This window comes from Gossypium arboreum, chromosome 5 (assembly GCF_025698485.1).
Source record: "Gossypium arboreum isolate Shixiya-1 chromosome 5, ASM2569848v2, whole genome shotgun sequence".
Taxonomy (NCBI): Eukaryota; Viridiplantae; Streptophyta; class Magnoliopsida; order Malvales; family Malvaceae; genus Gossypium; species Gossypium arboreum.
The window spans coordinates 11,515,275-11,540,708 of record NC_069074.1 but is presented as its reverse complement, the minus strand read 5'-3'; the positions used below and the strand labels follow the sequence as shown (position 1 = coordinate 11,540,708).

Sequence of the window (25,434 nt, the reverse complement as noted above, 5' to 3'; positions counted from 1 at the left end):
AGTTTATGATTTAATATAATATATTTTATAAAAATATTAAAAATCAGGAAAAAAATAAACATTAAAAATAATATTAAAATTGATATAAAAATATAAAATAATTTATAAAACTTTTAAGAAATATATAAAATTCTAACAATTTACATAAAAAATATAAAATTCTAATGAATTTTAAAAATTTTAAAAATTAATAACTCTTATCTACAATATTTAAATTTTTCTAAAAAGTATTAGAATTCTTAAAAAATATTAAAATATTAAAAAAATTAAAATTGATATCAACTTATAAAAATTATAAAAATTCATAAAAACTTGAATTGGACCGATTAGCCGAAATAAGTAAGGGTACCAATCCGGAAAAGTCATTAGACCAGTAAACTTGGAACTAGGCATTGAACCAATTTTTTTTAAATATTTTTATCGAATAAATATTTCATTATCTAATTATTAGCATATGTTAGAATGAAATATTCTAACCAAGGTTTTAGAACCGGACCGGTGGTCGAACCAATTAGGCCATCAATTTGCTAGTTTGACTAATTTGTCCAATTCAATTAAATAAAACGTTAAAAATATTAAAAATAAAAAATCGATTTAACCATCCCGTTCTCAGATCAACTACTCTAATGGCTTTCTCCGAACTGAAACTCTGGTTGATTTTTGCCTAATTGATCCAACCGACTCATCCGATCTAGTTTAAGTTTTATAATTTTTCTAAAATTTTTGTAAGTGTATATCAATTTTAATACCTTTGTATAATTTTCATGATTTTTATAGAATTTTAATACGCTTTTATAAATTTTAAATAGTTTAAATATGTTATATCAAATTTAATTTTGTAAATATTTAATAAATTTAATTTTTATAATTTTTATGATTTTTATAATTTATGAGAAAAATATTAGATTAAACCAAAAAGTACCACATATCAAGATCGATTAATCCGTCAATTTATTTTAATGACAAATATAGTCAATAACATAAACCGTCAACAAAAAAACTTAATTAATTGTTTTAATTAACGACAAATGTTTAATCGAGCACAAACTTAATACAAAGATTTAATTAATTTTTTGACACATTTTCTTACATATAAACCTTCTTTTTTATATATATTTTTATACCACCAATCCAATTTTGTTAGGAAGATGTAAACATATTTTTAGAATCAATTAATGTATTATTTTTGGAATGTAAAGGAATTAAAAATAAAGATAGAGGAAAAATGAACTTAAAGTTATTGTGAAACTGGGACAAAAAAAAATAACTACGAACTAAAAAATATGAATCACTATTAATAAAGATATTAACCAAATCATTAACAACCCAACGTCTGCAAACCATCTATTTTGACTCAATCAAACCCACATACAACCTTAACAATTATTTATTATAGTAGTATAATGGATGATTATCATATGAGGATTTTGTTATATTGTCACTATTTAATTATCAGACCAATGCATGTGAGCTTTAATTGAAATGGTTTTCGAATAGAAGAATGTGAGAATTTGAGTTTTATCGCATGTATCTTTTTTAGATTTATTTTAATTTAAAATTTTATTTATTTAAATATATTTTGTAATGGCAACTGTATTTATTCTTGTAACTTCAGAATAGATTTTTAGTTTATATTTTATCATAATAATAAAATACATTATTATTTTTAAATATCACCTCAATTAAAATAATAGCCTAAACTCCTTTTTCATATAAAATAAAATAAAGCGTCGATAAATATTTTATATATCAATGGTGAACTTTTTTAATTCCTTAATTAATATTTAAAAGAAAAATTATACCACACACAAAATGAAAACTTTCTTAAATTTCATGACCAGATATAATATATATATATATATATATATATATAAAGGATACTCATCATATTTTCAACTAGAAAAGTCAAAAATTATTTTTTGAAATAAATAATTGTTTGTTAATCTTACTTAAAAACAAATTTTAATATATCAAATAATAATTTATAAATTGTAAAATATCAATAAATGTGGAGCACAATGCTAAAGTACATTGCACTTTCAAGAGAGTGTAGGTATCAACCTGAAGACGATAATGTTGAGAGAGATAATTAGAAACCCCATACATGAATTGTGAAATGGACATAAAAATGCTCAAAAATTTTATGCATTGAGAATATTTTCTTATCCTTTATTTTATTAAAATATATAGATTAAAAGAATTCTATTTATTAGCAACATCGGTAATCTAATACCTATATTTAAATATTTTATTAAATTAATGTCACTCTTAACCGAATCACAAATTAAATTAAGAAATTACGAAATATTATTTCTTTAAATTATAATTAAAATTATTATATTGATACTTTTTATTTGTTCACACTTTTATATCATCTTTAAATAAAAAGAATTATAAATTATAAATCGTTGAATAATAAAAGAATTCATTATTACTCTACGTATATTTGTTATATAATAAAATTTAAAATAATTTTTTAACATAAATTACATTTTTTCACCTCACGAAGACAAAATCTAATTTCTTTAGCACAGGTTATTTATATTAAAAGGTTTGAAGATCTTGGCTTCATGGCAACTAGCAAGTAGCAAAGTAATTATTTTAAAATTTAAAATTTTTATTATAATTTATTGTATAAATAATTTAAAAAATCAAGCTAAATCACTTCTTGTCGTGTAAAAGTCAATGTAAATATTAATACCATTAACAGTTAAACACATAAACGTGATTGAATTATTCAAATTTAAAGGATACAATTTTAAATTATGAAACTAACGACGGATTACATTAAAAAATAATTTTTATATATTAGATTAAAATTAAATTAATATTTATGATAATAGTTTCATTTATTTTTATTAGTAAAAGGTACATATAATATTTGATTATTCCATCAGTTATGCTAATTTTAACGATATAAATAAATGAATATTTTTACAAAAAATAAATTTACTCTTTAACTAAATATATAGAAATTAATTTATTTATTTTCTAAATAGAAGAGATAAAATAAAATTTAATTCTTATTAAAAAAATTTCATGATACTTTTATCAAAATATTTTGATGAATTAAAACCTATCTCTAAGCTATACGACTTAATCAAGGAAAATAAAAAAATATAATTGATGATTTTCTAGAAAGGGCGGAATGGGAAATTAACAGTGAAGTGATTTTGTTGTGATGAATTCTTTGAACAAACTCAAGTCCACGATAAGGACTTCCCAGCTTCCAGCACACGATTTCCTCCGCATTTTTCTTTCTTTTATTAAAATTTTGGCTAAAACATTGTATTGTGATATTGAGAATTGGTTGGCCGCGCGTGGCGAGTCACCGGCAGCTGGCGTGTCCTCATAGTCAGTTTATGCGGCTGGCACATGTTGTTTATGCGTAAGGTAGGTTGGGGCACGGTCACGTCTGTGACTGGCTGCTTCTGTCCACGTGTCGTCTCGTGTGTCGATTCAATTCCGTGAATTTAGGGAGTTCCGTCCAGTATCTGGATCTCGCGAAATAAATGTATAAATATAAAAAGAACGTATATATTTTAGAGCAATCACGAATGTAACTGAAGATGATGCACCCGAAATATTCGATAATTATTATGGTTACAGCCACACCGCAGTTGAATTAGATGAATAACCCAATGTTTGACCCCAAAAGGGAAAACTTGCTTTATATTTGAATAGATTTGGTGCTGAGATATAACAGTTCAAAACTTGGTTGTGTTTTAATTTAAATGTAAAAACAAGGTTAGATTTGTAAATTGAGTGGATGGTTTTAATTTTGGATGGATTATTAGAGCTTTTACTATGGTATTTAATTAGGTTTTATCATGGTGATTTTAATTAGCTTCCATGTTTCCTTAACTTCCAAAGGAGCACTTTGCGCGCATGTATTCTCGAAGTAGTATCGTTTAGGAAGACCACTTTAAGGCGGTTCGTAATTTATAAAAGAAAAAAAAAATTTATAAAAGAAAAAAAAAAGAAGAAGAAGGTTAAATTCTGTTATTAGTCCCTAAAAATATTGTAAATATAAATTCTTGTCATTTATTTTACCAAGTTTTAGTTCTTACACTTTTTTAAATTTCAAAATTTTAATTATCACCAAATGATAACGGTTGAATTCATTAAGTTCTGCTATTTTAAATATTTGATACGGTAAACATATTATCATATCTCTATTATCATGTCAACTTATTATTTTCACGTATTACTCACTAAAAGTTAAATTAATGAATTAATACTATCATTTACGTTAAGTTTGAAATTTCAAATTTTAAAAATATAGGACTTGGAATGATCTAATTGGAGAATACAGACTAAATCTTAAAATGTACACATAATACATGACTAGTAATTGAAATTAATTGTTACTATTCGAGTTAGGACTAAATTTTCAAATTATACAAAAACTAAAATTGATAAAATTAAAATATAAAAACTAAATCCATTACTTTTGCATAATATAGAGTAACCATTATTTTTTTTTAAAAAAAAAGAAAGTATGGTTGGAATAAGTTGTATGTAATGTGGATGTTTGGAATGTGCATATAGAAATTATGTTGGGTCAAACAAAAGTAGTTAAACGCCGCGAAGAAATGTGATACAAGCAGGAGTTACTTGTGAAACACCAACACTCTTGGGTTTGTTTGGGATCTCCCTGGATTGGGTGTCAAACAACATAAGCCGCCGGCCCTCCATGAAAATCAGCTTCAAAATCCCAACTATATTTTCAGTTTGTGTTTATTAATTTGCTGCCAAAAGAAATAGTAAACCCTCCTATTAATTGCTGATTGCTGGTAGGACCTGAACCCATCATTATGATTTGATTTCAACTCATTTTCATCATTTACAATTTTATTCATCACCTAAAGGATTGGACGTTTTAAAGTTGTAGTATGATGAGCCCTGTAAAATGATATGCTCCAAGGGGAGATCTAAATGGATGGTCTTAACGCCTTTTTATTAGCTATCTAATGTAGAAGCCCAAATTGCCCGGGCCCGATTATATCAAAACCCAACTAAACCTCTAAACCCACTAAAACCCTTAACCCATGACCCATTTACATCTACCCAAACCCATTACAAAACCCAATTATTAAACCCAATTCAAAAGCCCATTAAGTCCCCCCAAAAAAACCTAACCCTAAAAAAAAAGAAAAAAGAAAAACCTAACCCAAAAAAAAAGAAGAAAAAAAAAAAAACCTAACCAAAAATAAAATAAAAAAACCTAGCCACCTAACCACTTTCCCACTTGCCCCATTTTTCCTCCCATTGTCTACCACCACCACCTACAAAATAGAAAAAAAAATAGAAAATCATGTAAAGATGGCTATAAAAAGCCATTCAAAAATCATGTAAAAGAGGAGGAGGATTTTACAAAGATTGAAAAAAAACAAAAATCCTTCAAATTTTGAACACAAAAGAAACATCAATAAAAGGTTGCATCTTTTCTTTTTTCCTTCTTTCGAATCTTTTTTTTTTTTTTTGTGTTGTTTTTCTTTCTTTATATATACATATATTGTTAAAAAAATTTTACCTTTTCCCGCCACTGTATGTGGTGGCGGTGGTCGACGACGGCGGAGATCGACGATCGACCGATGAATCGCCCCCTTGGCCGGATTTCCTTTCCCCTCCCTTCTCTCTTCTTTCCCTTCTTTTTTTTAGGTATTTTATATATATTATGTATATATTTTTAATGCCATTAGTTATATATTTCTTATGTATATATTCTTAAATACTATTATATACGTATATATATATATTTTAAATACCATATTGTGTATATATTATTATTACAAATTATTACTATTGTTAGTATTATTATAACTATTATTATATTAGTGTATATTTTATGTACATATGTATATATATATATTTTTGCACATATCATTATTTTATATTATTGTTGTAAATTTTTATGTATATATTTTTTATGTACGTTTCCTAATATTTTCTTTTATTGTAGATATTATTATTATTATTACATACTTTTATTATATGCATATATATATATATATGTATTTTATGTACATATTATTATTTTATATTATTATTACCAAATATATCATTTTTCCTATTTTATTATTAGTACATGATTTGTTTTTATTTTGTAAATATCATTATTATTGTTATTCTAATATTCTAGTATTCCATGTTAATATTTTTCATTAATGATATCATTTTTTTAAGTCCTTTATCTATTTTAATTTCTCACTTTAGGAATATTTTTCTCATGTTTTAATTAATTTCAAAAATAAGACAATGTACCAATTTAATATTAAGCCATCGATTTCATCGCTATGTTGGGTGAAATTAAATTGGCTTGTGTTAAAAACAGGACACCCTTTCTAAAAAAAATCGAAAACTAAAATTCTCATTTTTCAATCGGATCACGATTAAATATTATATTGAACTCGTATTTTTGAAAATCAAGTCAACACATGTTTGTGAGATACCAATTTTGGGCGTTGCGAGGTGCTAATACCTTCCTCACAGAATCGACTCGAACCCCAATTTTTATCTGGACTTTCACGTAGACCTAAATTTGGCCTTCTTTTGTTTTAAAATAATTAGGTGTCCGATCACACCTATAAAAAGGATCGGTGGCGACTCCTTTGTTAATAAAATCGAAAGTTGGTTTTCAAATGTTTAATAAATCGCCACAATTAGCGACTGCGAAACAAATTTTTTTACGTCGCTACATATTGGCGACTCCATCGGGGACAAAACTTGCGAGTCGAGTCGAATTAAACACGTTTTGTCAAAATTTTCAAATTTCCTTGTTCAAAGTAAATATTTGGTCGTGATCCGAAAATCTCGTTTTCAAAATTCATGCATTTGTATCGTGTTGTAAATATTTCTTCTAACTTGTTATTTGGTTGTTTTTCGTTTTCAATTTTTATGGTTTTAATTTTGGTTTAGTTTCTTTAAGTAAAACGTAAAGGTTTATGAGTTTTTTCCCACACACCGTGCACTTGCATTTTCGCATAACATGAGCTCTCTACCCGGGCTCCGTCCGTTTAAGTGAAAGTAAACGCTACGCCTTCGTGAGTTAACTTGTCCCTCCGCATAGGCATAAGTAAATGTAATCCTCGAATTGAACTCGTGAGCTGTGATGGGTTATGATCGAGGCTTCAGACTAATCTTAGCAGATGACAAGACGGACAATTCGAGTACCTATCTAGACCAAAACCGCATATAATAAACTATACGAGCCACCTAACTAGAGCCATGCCGAACCTCCGCTCGTTTAGTAGTCACCAAATAAGTACACGGAAAAGCACATCTTACCTTCTATTTCTTTTACATTTGTGCTTTCTAAGCAAGGGAATCGAGTCCATTGGACCAAGTAGCTTAATTTGTTAGATTTTCCACAGCTTTTTCTCTGTTTATATGTGTTGCGCTAACCAAGGTCGTTTATCGTATTTTATTTTTATCATGCATCGAAGGCATCTTGTTAGGAAGGTGTTGATTAAAGATTGGTTGCCAAAACGGGTTTCTAATGGAGGAGTCAATTATACGAGTGGACCAAACGTTGTGTAATACTCCTTTGATTAAGGAAATGCCTAAATAGGGCTATCTTGAAATTAACACCAAATTTTTGCATATTCATTCATGATGACATTCATTTAACATTCATGCATTCATTTATGCATTCATTCATTCATTGCATATTCCATACTCGTCATTGAGGTTAAAACATACAATTCGCTAGTTGTGCATACCATACGGAAACCGTGGACATTCCACGGAAAAGCGCCTAGCCTTTAAGAGAAGAGTTCAGGACTCATTGATGCAGGTATCCTATGATTCGATAGTTCCAGTAATGCAACTGGGAACCCATTCCCTAACCATACCGAAAGGGATATGAGCATAGTGGGGAAAGTGGACGAATGGAAAGTCAGAAGATGGATTACTGAAATAAAAACACCTCTGCAGAGAATCTGGGAGGTACTAGTTGAAAAAGGGTTGCTCTGTCGTTTTAACGGAATATTTGAAGGAAAATATGCAAAAGGTCACAGTTTTTGTGAGTTCCATGGCATTGAAGGGCACGACATTCAGTCCTGCGAGGAATTCAGAAATTTACTGCAAAATATGATGGATAACAAGGAGATTGGGATTTTTTGTAAAGCCAAAGAGGCCAATAGTGGAGAAATATGTGCCTCTGACAATTAATCATCAAGTTTCCCGTATAGCGCCGACCGACCGTTAATAATTTATTATGACGCGAAGAAGGAGCCGGTGAAACCAAAAATGATAATCGAAGTACCATCTCCTTTCCCTTATAAGGACAATAAAGCAATCTGGTGGAAGTACAATGTCAACATCGTTACACGAAGGTGAAAAGCTTGAAGCCTGGCGAAGACATTGGGGAAGTAGGTCATTTTACCCGCGATTGGATTGCTATTCTAAAGAAGTTGAACCAATAAAGAAAAGTAGCGACTTGAAGCAAAAAGGAAAGCGATGATGCACGAAGTCGAAGTCGAGCAAGAAATTCCACCGTGCAAGAAACTAAAAAGCACGTGAATGAGGAAGAAGCTCTAGAATTCTTGAAATTTATTAAGCCTGGTAGTATAGTGTGGTGGAACAATTGAGCAAGTAGCCGTAGCGAATCTCGGTTCTATCTCTTCGTTAAATTGAGCCACACCGAATGCTTTATTGAAGGTGTTAAATCAAGCTTATGTGGCCAACAACATATCGTCGAAAAGCTTGATATGTGGGTAAACAATCTGAATGCGGACAATTTCATCTCTTTTAGTGACGATGAGATACCGCCAAATGGTAGAGGCTTGGTGAAAGCGCCGCATATCACGACTCGTTGCAAGGGATACATAATACCAAACGTACTCATCGATAATGGGTCACGTTAAATGTCATGCCATTAGCCACGCTTTCCGAATCACCGATGGATTTGTCCTACTTAAGGCCTGTCATTCTATGGTAAGGGCATTCGACGGGACGAGGCGAAGTCATGGAAAAGATCGAAATCCCTTTGGAAGTGGGCCCTTACATTTATGATATCGAGTTCCAAGTCATGGACATTACACCCTCTTATAACTGCCTTTTAGGAAGACGGATCCATTCTCTTTGAGCGATTCGTCCTCTCTCCATCAAAAAGTAAAGTTCATCATGGATGGCTGTTTGGTCACAATCGAGGGCGAAGAAGACATTGTTGCATCTATCTCTGCTGATGCGCCATACCTGGAAGTAAGCAAGGACGCAGTGGAATGTTCCTTTCGATCTCTTGAATTCGCCAATGCCACTTTCGTCATTGAGGAAAGTAATTCGATACCAAAACTATCGAGAAATACCAGAATGGGCGTCAAGTTGACCGTAGGAAAGGGAGCTCGTGCGAGAAGAGGTTTAGGGAGACATCTGCAAGGAATAGTTAGGGCTTTAAAGCCAGTGCACCACAAGGCCCGATATGGTTTGGGGTTTCAGCCTGACATACGTCGAAGAAGAAGACAGTGGAAGAAGGATCAAGAAAGAAGAATTGCGAGAACTTTGGGCCGAGAAATAGAATGGAAGCCCATAACGTTCCCTCCTTTGTCAAGAATATTTACGTTTGCGGGAATGATATACCCAGAGCAGTATAGTGCACAAAGCACAATGATAATGATCGAAGAGGGTTTTCAGAATATCAGTATAAATGTCATTGATAAAGGAGTTGACGCGAGTAAAGACGTCTCAAGGATACGCCCTTGTCCCCCGGGTTTCAGGTTGAACAATTGGACTCCTGAGGACCTTCTTGTAGTTTATAAGTCTTCAGAGTAATGCTCAAACATTAACCCTCTATTGTGTCCTTAGATATAATAGAACTCTTTTGTAAGAGCTTGCATTCACTCTTTATCATTTAAATGAATATCAATGAAGATGCATTTTATCACGATCTTTCGCATTATCACTAATTTCATAATCTTCTCCTCATTTCATATCCTATCTGTACATTTGCCTCATACCATGCCAAAACATTTCGTTTGTTGGTTCCAATACTTGGATGCCCCTCTATAGTTTCCTTTTCCATTCAACTTTCAGGTGCTCAGATATCAATGGCATGAACAAACCCGTTACGAGTCCTGAAATCGATTTTGAGAAGGCTATTTGTTTAGGAGAATTCGAAGCCGAAGAAAATGCTGAAGACTATGTCTCGTCTCCTGACTTGCTAAGAATGGTGGAACAAGAGGATAAACAGATTTTGCCTCATCAGGAATCTGTTGAAACAATAAATCTAGAAACTGAAGAAAGGAAGCAAGAAGTGAAGATTGGGACTTCTATTTCAGGGGGCACCAGGCATAATTTGATTGCTTTGCTCCGCGAGTACAAAGATGTATTCGCATGGTCATATCAGGACATACCAGGATTGGATGAAGATGTAGCGGACCATAAGCTTCCATTAAAGCCAGAATGCAAGCCCATTCAACAAAAGCTAAGACGGATGAAGCACGAGATGTTGTTGAAGATAAAAGAGGAAGTCAAGAAGCAATTTGATCTTTGGTTTCCTACAAGCCCAAATATCCGAATGGGTGGCTAACATAGTCCGGTGCCAAAGAAAGACGGTAAAGGACGAATGTGCATGGATTATCGTGACCTAAATCGAGCAAGTCCTAAAGATAATTTTCCTTACCACACATTGATACGTTGGTGGATAACACGACAAAACATTCATTGTTTTCTTTCATGGATGGATTCTCGGGTATAATCGGATCAAGATGGCCCCGAGGATATGGAGAAAACTACCTTCGTAACAATGTGTGGAACATTCTGCTACAAGGTGATGCCATTTGGGTTAAAGAATCTTTGGAGCAACATATCGGAGGCTATGGTGACATTATTCCATGACATGATGCATAAAGAAATAGAGGTCTACGTCGACGACATGATTGTTAAATCTCGAGGGGAAGAAGAGCATGTAGTGAACCTCAAGAAGTTGTTCGAAAGGCTGAGAAAGTTTCAGCTAAAGCTTAATCCAGCCAAATGTACGTTTGGGGCTACCTCGGGGAAGTTGCTAGGCTTCATTGTCAGTGAAAGAGGTATCGAGGTTGATCCATATAAAGTAAAAGCCATTCAAGAGTTACCACCTCCACGCACGCAAAAGGAAGTTAGAGGATTTTTAGGGAGATTAAACTACATCGCCCGGTTTATCGCTCAACTTACCAACCAATGCGACCCAATCTTTCGGCTTCTTCGAAAACATAACCCGGGAGAACGGAACGAGGAATGCCAGGTGGCCTTTGATAAGATAAAACAATATTTGTCCAGTCCTCCAGTGCTAGTACCGCCAACTCCAAGAAGACCATTGATATTGTATTTAACTATGTTTGAAAATTCAATGGGTTGCGTACTGGGGCAACACGACGAGTCAGGAAAGAAAGAAAAGGCGATCTACTACCTCAGTAAAAAGTTCACTGAATATGGGGCAAAGTATTCATCCATTGAAAAATACTGTTGCGCTCTGGTTTGGGTAGCTCGGAGACTTAGACAATATATGTTGTATCATACGACATGGCTAATTTCAAAGCTAGACCCAATAAAATACATGATGGAATCACCGGCACTCTCAGGAAGAATGGCACGATGGCAGATCCTCCTATCAGAATATGATATTGCCTATGTAAGTCAGAAGTCGATAAAAGGGAGCGCAATAGCTGATTTCTTAGCGACTCGAACGACGGAGGAATATAAGCCCTTGAAATTTGATTTCCCAGACGAAGACTTAATGTGCATCACAGAAATGGAATCCGAGTCATCAAAAGAGAAGTCATGGAATATGTGCTTTGATGGTGCGTCAAATACTTTAGGGCATGGAATTGGAGCAATCCTGGTATCACCAGACGGGAATTATTATCCGTTCACTGCAAGACTGAATTTCTTCTGTACCAATAACATAGCAGAATATGAGGCCTGTATCATGGGACTTCGTGAAGCTATTGAACGAAACATTGAAATCTTAGAGGTGTACGGGGACTCAGCCCTAGTGGTTTACCAAATCCGTGGAGAGTGGGAAGTGAGGGACCCAAAATTGATTAAGTACAGTGATTTAGTAGCTGAATTGATCAAAGAATTCAAAGAAATAACTTTTCATTACTTCCCGCAAGAAGAAAACCAATTGGCTGATGCCCTGGCCACCTTGGCTTCAATGTTCAAAGCAAGTAAATAAGCAGAAATAATGCCCCTCAAAATGAGCATATACGAGGTCCCCCACCATTGTTGTAGCATTGAGAAAGAGGCAGACGGACGGCCATGGTTCCATGATATCTTAGAATATATCAAGAATCAAAGCTATCCCAAACAAGCGAATGAGAACGACAAAAGAACAATCAGAAGAATGGCAGCGGGATTTGTTCTTGATGGGGATATCCTGTATAAAAGAGGAAAGGATAAAGTACTTTTGAGATGCGTGGATGATGTTGAAGTCAGAAAGATACTTGAAGATGTCCATGAAGGAATCTATGGGACACATGCCAATGGTTTCAGATGGCGGAAAGATTATGAGACTCGGTTACTACTAGTTGACGATGGAAAGCGACTGCATTAGTTTTGCCAGAAAATGCCACAAATGTCAAATCTACGGCGATAAAATTCATGTAGCCCCTTCGCCCCTTCACGTCATGACTTCTCCGTGGCCTTTTTCTATGTGGGGCATGGATGTCATAGGGCTTATTTTCCCGAAAGCTTCTAATGGACATCGATTCATTTTTGTGGTCATTGATTACTTCACAAAATGGATAGAAGCCGCTTCGTTTGCCAATGTGACCAAGACTGCAGTTTGCAGGTTTTTGAAGAAGGAAATTATTTGTCAATATGGTTTGCTGAAAGAATCATTTGAGATAACGCCATGAATCAATAACAAGATGATGGAGGAAGTATCGAGCAATTCCAAATAAAGCATCATAACTCCTCGCCTATCGCCCAAAGATGAGCGAAACATTGAAGCATCCAATAAAAATATTAAGAGGATCATTAGGAAAATAATCGAGACATATAAAGATTGGCACGAAGCTTTCATTTGCTTTGTTTGCATATCGCACATCTGTATGAACATCTACGGAGCAACTCCTTTCTCTCTCGGCTTACGGAATGGAAGGCGTGCTACCTATTGAGGTTGAGATCCCTCCTGCGAGTCTTAATGGAATTAAAGTTAGAAGAAGCGAGAATGGGTTCGAGCTCGATATGATCGATTGAACCTCATCAAGAAAAACGTCTAAGAGCAATTTGTCACGGGCAGATGTACCAGAAGAGAATGATCGCGGCCCATGACAAGAAAGTATGACTAAGAGAATTCCACGAAAGAGAACTTGTGCTGAGAAAGATTCTCCCAATACAAAAGGACTTCTGAGGAAAATGGGCCCCAAATTGGAAAGGACCATACGCCGTAAAGAAAGCATCCTCGGGTGGAGCTTTGATTCTCACTGAGATGGATGGGAAGGAGTTACCAAATCCAGTGAATTCAGATACTGTGAAGAAATATTATGCTTAAAAAAAGAAAATCAAGATGAAAACCGAAAAAGGCATCTTAAAAAAAAAAAAAGAAAAAGAAAAAGAAAAGAGAGAGGATCAAGGTGAAAACCAAAAAGGCATCTTGATTAACACAAAGATTAGGATGAAAACCGAAAGGGCATTCTAATGAAACAAATGGGCTTAAAGAGCAAGGCATTTTGAGCAATGGGTCAAGCGGTGAGGCTCTGAGATTTGAAGCATTTAAAGCTCAAATCTTCTAAGCAAGAAGCCGCTTCGAAAAGATTTTGATTGAGGAACGAGGAAGAGTTCATGTGTTGAATATCTAGAGCATTTGTATCCGTTGAATACGATCCTTTCTTTCTTTTGACATTTTTACTCTCATTGGTTAACTTGCTTTGTTTGCCACATTTGAAATAGATGAATATGAAATATCATTTTTGTCCCTATCTGACCTTTTTCATGCATCTCATTATGTGTTTATTTACATGATAAATGGTGAAATAGCATACTCTAAACAAAAGAAATGTTAAGCATTACCTGGATGAAAATTTGATAAGCACAAGAGTCTCAAAATAAGAACAAAGTTCAATCGGGGGCAAAAGAGTGATATCTGAGAAACGTCGATTACTCGTGAAGCTTGAAGACAGGTATAAGGCCTGAAGAGAAAGTCGAGAATCAAAGCAATTGTAATAGCCCGATTTTGGGTTTAGTCGGAATAGTGGTTTCGGGACCACAAACCCGACGAAAAAAAAATATTTTTACTATATTTTTATAGTCTATAAATTTATGAAAATATTTCGTAAAAATTTCATTCGAAAATTTTGACGTTTGAGCGCTCAATTTAGTCAAAAGGACTAAATTGTAAAAAGTATAAAAGTTGAGTTCTTTATATATGAGGTGCCTAATTGTTATGAGTTTTAAATTGAAAGTCCTTATGTGACAATTATTCCTTTAATAAGTTAGTGAATGGATATTTGTTTGGTATTTTTGAAATTTGGTTGAAATAAAAAGGGTAATTTTGTAAATTAATTAAAATAACCTAATAAGACAAAAATAATAAAAGCTATCATTTTCTTTCCATTATTTCTTCTTCAACCGTGGGAAAGAACAGAAAATGGCAGCCATGGATGAGCTCCATTCGGCCAAGCTTCTATGGCTTATATAGGTACAGTTTTTATCCCGTTTTTAATGATTTTCGTATTTTTGAGATCCCCGAAGCTTAAATTTTCTATTTCTACCAATTGATTGAAGAGAAATTAGAGTTTAAAAATTTACCCATTCATGATATGGTTGTGTTTTGATGATTTATAGTGGATAATGAATGTTTGATGTGTTAAATATGAGTTTTATTCAATGAATTTGGTAAAAATGTCAAAAGGGGTTAAATTGTAAAAGTTATAAATTGGTCATAAGTGTGTGAATTAGTGAAAATTTGGAGTTGCCATAGAAGAGAAAAATGTTCAGCATGTTTTAAACCTTATAGAAATTGAATAAAAATTAATTTACGAGCATTGGGGCAAAAGTGCAAATATGCAAAAGTTTAGGGGTCAAAATGAAAATTTGTAAAAATATGATTTTTAGACCCATATGAATATTGTGACTGATTGGTAGGCTAAATGTGATGTTATAGATGATGAAAATTGAGACTTGGACCTAGAACGGAAAGAAATCGATTTATGGACGAGTACGTCCTTTTCACATTTGTGGTATCGAGGTAAGTTCATGTGTAAATAATGTAGCATAATTATTATTTTTAAATTATTGATGTTAAATATAGGATATGCTGATTCTTATCATGAAATATATGCTTTGTGGTTATTTTCGAATAAAATGCAAATTAAGTGTATTATTTGTTAAATATAAAGTGCTACCGAGTATTGGTTTCGGTATTTTACGGAAGATGGCAAGGAGACGTGTTCGAGGAAAATCCCGTTTGAACCTTAGGAATAGATTAGGATACAAGTGACATGTCACTAGAATGGTTGAGCATCCGAACTCGTTGAGTTGAGTCCGAGTTCACTTATGGATGTGGAATGTCCGAACTCGTTGAGTTGAGTCCGAGTTCGTGAGATGTAACTAGGCATCCGAACTCGTTGAGTTGAGTCCGAGTTCACTTATGGATCTGAACGCCCGAGCTCGTTGAGTTGAGTCCGAGTTCACTTATGGGCGGGTTACATGGTAGCTTGGCTACAAATATGGCACTTATGTGCAAATTATCCATGTATCCGAAGTTATATTCGATGTGTTCAACGGGTAAAATTTCTAGTGGAATGGAAGAACACTTAAGATGTAGGTGACGATTGGTAAGTATTGTGAAATGGACATTTTGGACAGGTATGTACTTAACCCTCGGGTTGAAAATAGATACAACAACGATAAGGTGGTAAGATCATGAATGAGTAATTTAGCCTTGATAGATTTGAGTTACTGCAGTAGTGTAACTTTGAAAATACACTAAAAATAGTGGAAAATGAGTTAGAGGCAGAATAAAATATGGGATTAAAGCTTAATGAGTCTATTTTCATATGAAAGAAACAGAGGAAGAAAAAGAATTCCATATTGTTTGATATTTGAATTCTTATGAAACAGGGTCTGAATGAATTCGAGATCCCCTGTTCTAACTTTAGAAATTCACCAAAAATTGTACAAAAATTATTAAGAGTTATACCTTACATGAATGGATTCCTTATTGAGTCTATTTTTATTAGAAATAAACGCAATGGTCGTTGGAATTTTGTACAGGGAGAAATTCGGTTTGTAGTGCACAGGGGTCAGAGTGGTCATACCCTGAAACAGGGGAGACTTTAACTAATAAACTGTACTATTTGGCTTAACCAAAAATTCTGGAAAATTTATGGAAGAAAGGAAAATAAGTCTAGTTTCAGGAAAAATTAATGGAACTTAATTCGGAGTTTCGTAGCTCCAGATATAAATAATTTAGTGACTGTTGCTCAGAAAGACAGCTTGTAGTGAACTTGAAAATATGTTGTAAACATTGATAAAACAAGTTAATGAGTTGCTTATTGTTTTCATATGAACTTACTAAGCGAAAGCTTACCCCCCTTCTTTCCCATGTTTTCTAGAGTTTCCAGGTTAGCTCGGGTTGGAGGCCGTCAGAGATATTATCACCCTATCGAGTTAACGTTATCGAGTAAGTAAACTCAAGTGATTGAGTCTATGGCATGTATAGGGTTTTAATGTGAGTATGTAATATTATGATTTAGCCAAAGGCATTGGCTTGTTATTAAGGTAGTATTAGTCATGTAAATTGGCCTATGTCGGCTAATGACATTATGGGCCCATATGATTATTCTTATGCATTTATGTTATTATTTCTTGTGATGTGGCTTACAACATGTATGCCTAGAGATTGAATTGAGATTCATTGATGAGCTAGTAACTAATGCAGGATTAAGTGATTGGTAAATAGTTAATAATGCTTCATGAATGGTTTGTGATGTAATGATAGTTATGCCTAGTATGTGGTAATGATATGGGCAAATTCTATAATATTTATTGCATAAGAAAATAACTTGAGCATAACATCTTTGTAGATGTTTAAGAGCTCATTTATGCCACGTTGTATGTTATTGGATAAGTATGTATCTATGCATGTGGTGTGAGAGTGACAAAAGGCTTGATAATTAGCCTATTTCGCCACACTACTGAGCACATGGGCTTGTGAAGCCTTAACGCAAGAGATTTTTCTAAGTTTTTCATGAGTTCTCGATTGGGTCCTGAACCGCCTCGAATGCATGTATTGGGCCTTGTAAGCTCGCATAAGGGACAGATTGCATGTGAAAAGAAAAGTTTTAATTATTTGAGATTTCGTGGCCTGTTTAGTATGGAAGTGTTAGTAAAAGTCGGTAGCACCTCGAACCCGTCCCGTCGGATGCGAGGCGAGGGTGTTACATTTAGTGGTATCGAGCATGGTTTAGTCGGTTCTCGGACTAACCTAGCGTAAGAGAGTCTTGTTATACATGCCATAGTATTACTCGTGATAGTGTGATATCTCTACCTAACAAAATTGTTGATTAAGACAGAATGAGTTCCAACCGAGCAAATCTTGATAGAGATAAGAGTAAAGTTGAGATTATTGAATCATGCTTATGATATCTGAAAATTTGGAAACGTATGAAAAGAAATCCATGATTTTTTTTATATGAACTAGTTTTCATTATGTGATACTCTTGAGATAAAGTATGTGAAATAGTGGAGTAAAACACAGTTAAGTTGTGAAAAGCGCTTTTATGCATGTTAGTATTCATACGATGTTAAATGTCTAACTTGATTTGGCCAAGTGTTTAGGAAAAGAAAGAAATTTGCTTAAAATGACAGAATGTATGTATGAATGCTTTTATTGCATGATTAATAATCAGTATATACATGAGGTTGACATTTATGTCTAGATTGATGAAGTCAATATGCAATAATGTTATGCTTTATAATCTCGATTCTGAATCATAAATGTCACAATAGCATGAAAGTTGTAATGAAAGATCAAATTGGGTGGAACGCAGGAATGAGTACGATCGTTCACTAATGAATTGACGGAAAAGACTATGGTTGGACCATGGCAATACATGAGATTTGTGTGCGGTGTAAGACCATGTATGAGACATGGCATCGGCATTGAGGCGAGGGCTAGTGTAAGACATGTCAGGACATGCATCGGCCTCGAGATGATAGCCGATGTCGGACATGTACGGGACATCGTCGGCTACGAGATGTGCTAGTGTAAGACATGTCCGGGACATACGTCAAGACGGTTACATGTGTCGGTGTAAGACTTATGCAGGACACGGCATCGACACGATGGATGAGAGCTAGTACAAGACCATAGTTGAACTATGGCATCAAGTAAGCGATGTACTCAAAACCATAAGACGTTCTCCAATTTGATAAATATTGGCAAGTGATTAAGACTAAATATGGGAATTTGATAAAACATTAAGGGTAATTTGAGAAAAAGAAATGAAAGTTTGAGTTATGATAAATTCACTTATATTTAGCTAATATTCGCATGAAATAAAGTTGCATGTATTACTGAGATATGTGAAAATGTGTTCATAACAAGTTGGAAATTTGAAATGTTTGAATCAATATGCGTAAAGCTATATTGTTGTTGAATATGTATTTGCTTGAGAGTCAAAAGTTTAGAGGCTTTACAATCTTCGCCCCCTTACCAGAATAGATTTATACGATGAGATTCTCGAGAAATATGTTGCATAAGCTTGCAAAAGTGAAAATGAAGAGTACAAAAATGAAATAGTATGAGATTAGTGAAGACAGAATTAGTTAGAGAAATAATGTCGGACTTGCACAGATGTCTGAGTATGACGAATTCAATTAAACAAAAGTGATGGCTATCTTTCTCTTCTGAGTATTCTATGTTTTCCTCTATTCTGGGGAATACGTATGGTTATCCCTTCGAGTGGGAATTCTATTATGTGAGGATCTTTGGAGGCTGTGATATTAGATGAAAAGTTCTATTGGTCCGATTAGTTATGATCGACATTTCCCCATCTCTTGATTTCTATTCGATATATTGGAATGAAGTTGTGAAGAAAATCTATGTAAGATTATTCGATGTTCTATTGATTATGGTTTATATATGCGAGAATTATATTATCTCTATTATGAGAAATTCTAAAGCATACGAGATAGTAGTTTCATACGGTTTTCTCGAGGATTTTTGGATCATCTTTATTATTTTCTTACGGATTATATTCTCGATTTCTAGTATAGTCTTTATATCTTGGAATTTCTTATATTAGCTTTTCTATCGTTCTTGTTTGAGAATTATCAAGCATGGTTTATCTTCTGAGTAATCTTTGACTTGCGATATTAGAATCTGTTATGATTAAGCTTACGGCTCGACCATAGAAGTGTGGGGATTTCAGTGTCGAGATTTCTTTAAAATTTCTGGGGTAAAGAATGGTTATTCTACAAAAGTAAATCTGAGTTATGTGCATGTAAGTTTATTCTCTGGTTCGAGAATACCGTTACGTGTTCTTTGGTAAGTAGTCGTACAGTTAGAAATGATGGGGTTTTATTCTTGAAAGTATGTTATGGAAACATATTAGTTGGATTTCTCTTGTTCGAGAGATGTTATAAGTATAGTTATCCTGATTAATAAAAAGACCACATCTATGAAGTTGGAATCATTTGATTCATGTTAGTAAAGTTTCTAAACAGTTGATGATCAGAGTATAGAAATGTGGCTATAAGTGGTAAATTAAACAAGTACTGACATGATTCGACTTTTAATTTGGAATTGCGAGGAGGATTTGATTTCGGTTTCTATTACTATTAATTGAGTAAGATTTGATCTTGAGAAACTCGGGTATCTGAGAGAATTGAGTCTGAGTTCTATGATATCTTGTTTATTCGTTCAAAGGATGTCGAATTGTCTATAGGGTAAAGCCGAATATCAAATGTATTGAGATTATTATTGTCGATGATGACGATGGGAAGAAAATGAGAAAGAATGTTATGAATTTCAGTATCGGGATGTCTCTCATTTCCGGAAAAAAGGAGATGCAAGTTGAATTGTGAAAGATTGATGATGGAAGTCTGCATGATTATTTTAGTATGTACAGATATATTATTCAACAGATGTGGTGAGTTGTATGTTTCTAAGTTTATAGTTCCAAGAATGTCGGTCTCGGTGTTTCAAATTGAGCTCAGAGGTTTATACCTCAACTATGGAAAAGCTATAGGAAATCTTGAGTATGAGCTTGTGTGGAGTTGTTTTGTAAGTTGTGAGAAAAGATATAAGTGACTCGTGAAAATAGAGAACAACTTTCTCTGGTAAGATTTTCGGGGACGAAAATCCCTAAAGGGGGGAAGAAATGTAATAGCCCGATTTTGGGTTTAGTCGGAATAGTGGTTTCGGGACCACAAACCGACGAAAAAAAAATATTTTATTATATTTTTATAGTCTATAAATTTATGAAAATATTTAAGTAAAAATTTCATTCGAAAATTTTGACGTTTGAGCGCTCAATTTAGTCAAAAGGACTAAATTGTAAAAAGTATAAAAGTTGAGTTCTTTATATATGAGGTGCCTAATTGTTATGAGTTTTAAATTGAAAGTCCTTATGTGACAATTATTCCTTTAATAAGTTAGTGAATGGATATTTGTTTGGTATTTTTGAAATTTGGTTGAAATAAAAGGGTAATTTTGTAAATTAATTAAAATAACCTAATAAGACAAAAATAATAAAAGCTATCATTTTCTTTCCATTATTTCTTCTTCAACCGTGGGAAAGAACAGAAAATGGCAGCCATGGATGAGCTCCATTCGGCCAAGCTTCTATGGCTTATATAGGTACGGTTTTATCCCGTTTTAATGATTTTCGTATTTTGAGATCCCGAAGCTTAAATTTTCTATTTCTACCAATTGATTGAAGAGAAATTAGAGTTTAAAAATTTACCCATTCATGATATGGTTGTGTTTTGATGATTTATAGTGGATAATGAATGTTTGATGTGTTAAATATGAGTTTTATTCAATGAATTTCGGTAAAAATGTCAAAAAGGGGTTAAATTGTAAAAGTTATAAATTGGTCATAAGTGTGTGAATTAGTGAAAATTTGGAGTTGCCATAGAAGAGAAAAATGTTCAGCATGTTTTAAACCTTATAGAAATTGAATAAAAATTAATTTACGAGCATTGGGGCAAAAGTGCAAATATGCAAAAGTTTAGGGGTCAAAATGAAAATTTGTAAAAATATGATTTTTAGACCCATATGAATATTGTGACTGATTGGTAGGCTAAATGTGATGTTATAGATGATGAAAATTGAGACTTGGACCTAGAACGGAAAGAAATCGATTTATGGACGAGTACGTCCTTTTCACATTTGTGGTATCGAGGTAAGTTCATGTGTAAATAATGTAGCATAATTATTATTTTAAATTATTGATGTTAAATATAGGATATGCTGATTCTTATCATGAAATATATGCTTTGTGGTTATTTTGAATAAAATGCAAATTAAGTGTATTATTTGTTAAATATAAAGTGCTACCGAGTATTGGTTTCGGTATTTTACGGAAGATGGCAAGGAGGCGTGTTCGAGGAAAATCCGTTTGAACCTTAGGAATAGATTAGGATACAAGTGACATGTCACTAGAATGGTTGAGCATCCGAACTCGTTGAGTTGAGTCCGAGTTCACTTATGGATGTGGAATGTCCGAACTCGTTGAGTTGAGTCCGAGTTCGTGAGATGTAACTAGGCATCCGAACTCGTTGAGTTGAGTCCGAGTTCACTTATGGATCTGACGCCCGAGCTCGTTGAGTTGAGTCCGAGTTCACTTATGGGCGGGTTACATGGTAGCTTGGCTACAAATATGGCACTTATGTGCAAATTATCCATGTATCCGAGTTATATTCCGATGTGTTCAACGGGTAAAATTTCTAGTGGAATGGAAGAACACTTAAGATGTAGGTGACGTATTGGTAAGTATTGTGAAATGGACATTTTGGACAGGTATGTACTTAACCCTCGGGTTGAAAATAGATACAACAACGATAAGGTGGTAAGATCATGAATGAGTAATTTAGCCTTGATAGATTTGAGTTACTGCAGTAGTGTAACTTTGAAAATACACTAAAAATAGTGGAAAATGAGTTAGAGGCAGAATAAAATATGGGATTAAAGCTTAATGAGTCTATTTTCATATGAAAGAAACAGAGGAAGAAAAAGAATTCCATATTGTTTGATATTTGAATTCTTATGAAACAGGGTCTGAATGAATTCGAGATCCCTGTTCTAACTTTAGAAATTCACCAAAATTGTACAAAAATTATTAAGAGTTATACCTTACATGAATGGATTCCTTATTGAGTCTATTTTTATTAGAAATAAACGCAATGGTCGTTGGAATTTTGTACAGGGAGAAATTCGGTTTGTAGTGCACAGGGGTCAGAGTGGTCATACCCTGAAACAGGGGAGACTTTAACTAATAAACTGTACTATTTGGCTTAACCAAAAATTCTGGAAAATTTATGGAAGAAAGGAAAATAAGTCTAGTTTCAGGAAAAATTAATGGAACTTAATTCGGAGTTTCGTAGCTCCAGATATAAATAATTTAGTGACTGTTGCTCAGAAAGACAGCTTGTAGTGAACTTGAAAATATGTTGTAAACATTGATAAAACAAGTTAATGAGTTGCTTATTGTTTTCATATGAACTTACTAAGCGACTTACCCCCTTCTTTCCCATGTTTTCTAGAGTTTCCAGGTTAGCTCGGGTTGGAGGCCGTCGAGATATTATCACCCTATCGAGTTAACGTTATCGGAGTAAGTAAACTCAAGTGATTGAGTCTATGGCATGTATAGGGTTTTAATGTGAGTATGTAATATTATGATTTAGCCAAAGGCATTGGCTTGTTATTAAGGTAGTATTAGTCATGTAAATTGGCCTATGTCGGCTAATGACATTATGGGCCCATATGATTATTCTTATGCATTTATGTTATTATTTCTTGTGATGTGGCTTACAACATGTATGCCTAGAGATTGAATTGAGATTCATTGATGAGCTAGTAACTAATGCAGGATTAAGTGATTGGTAAATAGTTAATAATGCTTCATGAATGGTTTGTGATGTAATGATAGTTATGCCTAGTATGTGGTAATGATATGGGCAAATTCTATAATATTTATTGCATAAGAAAATAACTTGAGCATAACATCTTTGTAGATGTTTAAGAGCTCATTTATGCCACGTTGTATGTTATTGGATAAGTATGTATCTATGCATGTGGTGTGAGAGTGACAAAAGGCTTGATAATTAGCCTATTTACGGCCACACGGCACTGAGCACATGGGCTTGTGAAGCCTTAACGCAAGAGATTTTTCTAAGTTTTCATGAGTTCTCGATTGGGTCTGAAACCTCGAATGCATGTATTGGGCCTTGTAAGCTCGCATAAGGGACAGATTGCATGTGAAAAGAAAAGTTTTTAATTATTTGAGATTTCGTGGCCTGTTTAGTATGGAAGTGTTAGTAAAAGTCAGGTAGCACCTCGAACCCCGTCCGGCGTCGGATGCGGGCGAGGGTGTTACAAAGAATGAACACAGATCCTCAACAATCGTGGCTAAATGGACATCGACAAACATGCTTAAGAACCTTTGCATAATCATGTAGGCATAAAAGCATTTAAGACAAACATGTGCATATCATGATAACATCATACATGGCATATATAGGTACTCCAACGAGCAAGAAATCTTGAATGAGAGTCGAATCGAATCAAAGGAAAAGACACGAATTCTACCAAAGGGCGGGTTTTGGTATTTTGATGTTTTTAATTCATGCTTTTCAAGGAAAATCAACTCATATTGCAAGAGATGAGTTGAGCCTCAAGACACGTTGAGGTATTTTTAATTGTTGTTTTCAAAATCAACTCATATTGCGAGAAGTGAGTTGAGCCTCGGACACTGTTGAGGTATTTTTAGTTTTAAATTGACTCATATTGCGAGAGGTGAGTTAAGCCTTTTAATTTTGTTTTCAAAATCAACTCATATTGCTAGAGGTGAGTTGAGCCTCGAGCACCTGTTGAGGTATTTTCAATTTTGTGTTTTAATCAACTCATATTGCGAGAGATGAGTTGAGCCTCAAGACACGTTGAGGTATTTTTAATTTTGTTTTCAAAATCAACTCATATTGAGAAGTGAGTTGAGCCTCGGGGCACTGTTGAGGTATTTTAGTTTATGTTTTAAATTGACTCATATTGCGAGAGGTGAGTTAAGCCTTTTAATTTTGTTTTCAAAATCAACTCATATTGCTAGAGGTGAGTTGAGCCTCGAGAACTGCTGAGGTATTTTCAATTTTGTGTTTTAATTTCAACTCATATTGCGAGAGGTGAGTTGAGCCTCGAGTCCTGTTGAGGTATTTTCAATTCTTTTCAATTTACGTTGTTCAAGAATCAACTCATATTGCGAGAGGTGGGTTGAACCTTTTAATTTCTACTTTTTCAAAATCAGCTCATATTGTGAGAGGTGAGTTGAGCCTCGGTTCACATGCTGAGGTATTTTCAATTTCTGTCTTTCAAAAAAAAATTCAACTCATATTGTGAGAAATGAGTTGAGCCTCAAGACATGCTGAGGTATTTTCAATTTCTGTTTTTCAAAAAAATCAACTCATATTGCGAGAGGTGAGTTGAGCCTCAGGACACGCTGAGGTAATTTCAATTTCTGTTGTCAAAAAAATCAACTCGTATTGTGAGAGGCGAGTTGAGCCTCAGGTCAAATGCTGAGGTATTTTCAATTTCCGTTTTTCAATTTCTACCTTTCAAAAAAAAAAAAATCAACTCATATTGCAAGAGGTGAGTTGAGCCTTGGCTCACGCGCTGAGCTATTTTCAATTTCTGTCTTTCAAAAAAATCAACTCATATTATAGAAGTGAGTTGAGCTTCAGATCACACTGCTGAGGTATTTTTTCAATTTATATTTTTCAAAAAAATCAACTCACATTGCGAGATGTGAGTTGAGCCTCAGGTCACATGTCGAGTGTAACGCCCCGTACTCGAGACCGTTTCCGGAGTCGAACACGAGGTGTTAACGGACTTAATTCATTACTTAAACAGCTCATACAATTCATTTTAAAATTTCCAGACAAGCTGGCTAACAGCATCACAGTCGCTTTAAAAATCATATCTCGAGTTTCGAAACTCGAAATCCAATTCCGTAAATTTTTCCTGAAACTAGACTCATATATCTATTTATTAATTTTTTTCTAGAATTTTTGGTCGGGCCAATTAGTACAGTTTATTAGTTAAATTCTCCCCTGTTTCAGGGTTCGACTACTCTGACCTTTGTGTATTACGAATCAGATATCTCCCTGTACAGAGCTTAAATGACTATGAAGTTTGTCTCTAATAAAACTAGACTCAAGAAGGAATCTGTACATATAAAGCATGACTTCTAATTATCTTTTTAAAATTTATGGTGAATTTCCAAATTCAGA

General features: G+C 33.8%; 2 long non-coding RNA genes across 2 annotated transcripts; both read left to right on the top strand.

Annotated features, from left to right (window-relative positions):
* The first annotated feature begins 14,526 nt into the window (after positions 1 to 14,526).
* On the top strand, positions 14,527 to 16,576 carry LOC128293145 (uncharacterized). Its single transcript, XR_008283222.1, has 3 exons — positions 14,527 to 14,623; positions 15,089 to 15,172; positions 16,542 to 16,576. It is a non-coding gene; the product is annotated as an uncharacterized LOC128293145 (long non-coding RNA).
* A 4,118-nt stretch (positions 16,577 to 20,694) lies between these two features.
* On the top strand, positions 20,695 to 23,052 carry LOC128293159 (uncharacterized). Its single transcript, XR_008283242.1, has 3 exons — positions 20,695 to 20,791; positions 21,255 to 21,338; positions 22,699 to 23,052. It is a non-coding gene; the product is annotated as an uncharacterized LOC128293159 (long non-coding RNA).
* The last annotated feature ends 2,382 nt before the right edge of the window (positions 23,053 to 25,434 follow it).